The sequence below is a fragment of the Pelophylax lessonae genome (assembly GCF_965119305.1).
Source record: "Pelophylax lessonae genome assembly, chromosome: 4".
Classification (NCBI taxonomy): domain Eukaryota; kingdom Metazoa; phylum Chordata; class Amphibia; order Anura; family Ranidae; genus Pelophylax; species Pelophylax lessonae.
In genome coordinates, this window is record NC_138771.1 from 447860739 (window position 1) to 447864423 (window position 3685).

A 3685-nucleotide genomic window follows, 5' to 3' on the forward strand; every position below is an offset into this window, starting at 1 on the left:
CCTTATACAAAGTCATTAATTATAACTTTTTGTGAATTGGAACATTTAAACTAGCTTTTTTTTAAATTCCAATCTAAATTTAGTAGGAGTCGGTGCATTGTTTTCCGACTCCAACTCCAGGTACCCAAAATTTCCTCCGACTCCACAGCCCTGCACAGAAAGCAATTGTTTTCTGTGTGTCCTTGCGGGGACTGATGTTTTTACAATGCAGTAAAATGCTGGTCACCGCACATAGAGTGAATTCTGCCTACTGCCTTGTGCATATGGACACTTTCCCACTCCCAGGGAGCCTAAAGGTGGGAAATACAGCCAGCCATAGAAGCGAATTGCTGTTCACTCCTATAGGCTCTGTTCACACATGTCCGGTCGTGGGTTCGTGCCTGGGGTCCGGTGTGTTTATGTTCAGGTGCGAATCAGGTCCGAATTGTAGCCAGAATTCACACCTGAATCTGACCAGAAGACACACAGGACCCTTTTTCAATCCGTACCGCTGCCACCGCGAACATGTGTGAACCGGCTCCATTGAGAGCTGGTCACATTTGCCTGTCATGTGAATTGGATGCGGGGGAAAACCTGCATCCAATTCGCATGTGTGTGAACCCAGCCTTACTCTTGTAAATGCTGATGTTTACGTGCATTGGGATTTACCCTTGCATGCGTTTGTAGCACCCTACAGATAGGTGCTAGGTAAAACCATAATGGGCCTTGTCTGCTTAACAGCAGGGCTGTGATTTATCTAGCCAGGGTGTCAGGGCTTCCAGATGTGCCTGCTGAGGGGAGAAGTATCCCCACTGGTTCCTGTGAGAGGCTCTTCATAGGGCAGTGTGGGAAGCTCAATCAGGGGACACATCCCAGCTTGTAACTACCCCAGAAGGCAGATTATGCAGCAAGAGATTCTGGGAGTGGGTATAAGTTTGGGGGGAAGTGCGTGGCACGGTGTCTTTGGCAGGAGCAGAGTCCCAGGAAGGAGAGTGCGGCTGTCTCTCCTCCTGTCTGAGGAAGGTGGATGTCTCGGGGTGTCGCCTGAGAGTCCAGAGAGTGCTGAGTTGAGCTGAAGGAGATCCAGTGTGCCAAGAGCCTGCGGAGAGAGAGAGAGGGGGGTCCAGTCCCAGGAAAGCCTACACAGGTCGTGAGTACTGCGGATTGCCCCTGGGGGTCTGCCTAGAGTCAGAGGGCACCACTTCGGAAGAGGTTCTGGGATCCAAGGTCAGCTAGCTGCAAAGGGGGTACCTAGGTTGAGGACCCTGAAGTGTAAAGGGGGTACATAGTCAGTGGACCCTGAAGAGTTCAAGGAGCAAAGGGGGCACCTGCAGTCTGGGCCCTGAATTGTATTGCGTGTGCCAGTTACAGTGTTAGCTATTTGGAGTTCTACAAAATACTACCTCAAGCTGTGCCAGGCGGGGAAATGTATTCAAAGACTTACACAGTGAAGCAGTGTCAGGAGTTCTACAGTTCTCAGTCTTGGATCTACTGGAGTATAGGTCGGGGATTCAACACTTCATCTGTTATACAGAGTGTTCTCAGAGTCAGTGAGCGTTGGCTGGCGCTGGCTGCCATCAAGGAAGCGCCAACGGGCATTTTTCCAGGATCAAAGTCCCAATTGTAATTCGTTCAAGCCGAGAGGAGTATCCCACTCATTCCCTTCTCCCATCACCTTAATTTATAATAAAAACCACAAACAAAGATGCCGGAGTTGCCACTGTTTCAATTGTCACACCTGGGGACTCCGCTCACATCTGCTGGAGAGGATTCCGGTACGAATGGCAGACCCACATCTGGCCATAGGCCTGGAAACCTTGCTACACGTGTATGAAACTTTTTCTGAACGCGGAGTGTCGTGTTTGGGGAAAATACATTGTACACACATAGGTGGGCAAACGCCAATGCACAGAAGCATCAGCATTTACTAGAGTACAGGGGGTGTACAGTTATTGAATGTATGCTGGAAAAGAGATCTAGAGAAAGGTCAGTGTGAATGTGGCTGGGTGCTGAAGGAAGGAAAAAATACTTTCTATTCAGATCAATGACATCACAGAAACTGCAAATATATGCTGCTCCCAGGGGCGGGGTAGTGCTAAGAAATGAAAGTGAAACAAATTCTAACACAAAAGAGAAGGAACAGATAGTATTACTTTAGTCAGCCAGTGTGAGCCCAGACCGACGGTACATACAGCTGATTTTAGTTTTTACTTTAATGGCAATCAAAGTGAAGATTTGAAAGGTAAGTGACTAATTATGCTGGTTTATTATATAGTAAGCTGTAAGTAAGTAGGCTTTAAACATTATTCTGTGATGTGAGCTAGTTGAGGCACAGTCAGCTTTTTCACAATGCGGTAGAGGTCCAAGTGTATATTTATAAAAGAGCAAGCAAACATTTAGGGAAAAAATAATGCATATGTTCCTCCTTTGGCCTCTTACACACGATACTCCTGTTTGAAAATCTCCTTTTTCAGGAGTATTTGTCTTATTGAAATTTGTGCGCATATGCGTTCGCGCAAATTCACGTCTTTTTGCGCAAATGTATCCTCGCATTTTTCAGATCAACAGTATGTTCGTGTGCATTCATTTGCACGTATTTGCGCGCATTATGCGTAAATTTCTGTCCAAAAATGCAGATTTTTCTATTTTGTTCTTACTGAAGAATGCACGGCGCTCATTTACGCGTCTGTGTGCATAGGCACATTACAATGAATAGGCTGTATTTTAGCTCAGAAAAACAAAAGCTGTACTGATTTTTTTTAAGCTGCAGTGTGCAAGAGGCATTAGAGTGACTCTCCATCTTTTCTTATTCGTTCCTCTTTTTGTTTTGATGTATAGACCGCTATTAAAAAATGTTCTCATACTTTTCAACTACCAAAAGTATATTCTAGCTCTAAACTATTTATTCCGCCTCAAAAAAATTGCATTTGTTATTTTGAGAAGGTAAAGTAGTAGTGAGCAGGTGTATTGCCCTGCATTATGGGAACACACAGTGACATGCACACTATACCACAAAGTGCCACAATGCACAAGTGCTTGTAGTGGTAGATAAATGGGAGTGCCTAGTATCCAATGGAGGTGCATATGTAGTCGTTTTATTGAAAATAGCAAAAATGTATCGTGCCGACGTGTTTCTGGGAACAAAGACCTCCCCCCCCCCCCCCTTTCTTCAGGGCTGCTGCTGTATGTCAATGGCGAATAGGGCTATGTCCCAAATTGGTCTGTCTGTGACACCAAAATCTTGATAATTGCTGGTTCCTTTGGTGGTGGCAGCATAGTCCATGCAATAGCAATTCGAAAGTAAGCGTTGGTTTACTAGTATAAGCATTAATTTTGTCATTTTTTTTTTAACTTTAGACTGTAATCACAACCTTTCCTACAATAGCTGGGGGCGTTTTTTGTAGAAGTATTTTGTTTTTGGATAAAGTAGACACTGGTAAAACGCCTGTCAGCTTTTTTTTTTTGTGTATTTCATTGGGGGATTTTCCTCCACCTTCTGTACTGGAGGCAGAACAGGAAGTGAGTAGAAATCTTTTCAATGTAAACCCTTTGGGAAAATTCTTATGCTATCCATACATTTTTGGATTTCCCATCCTTTTCTGTATTGTTTACAATGGCCAACAGGACCAATAGAGAGGATTAAAATCTCTTTGAACTAATGATCGACCGATATTGTTTTTTTATTGCCGATACCGTTATTTTCGTC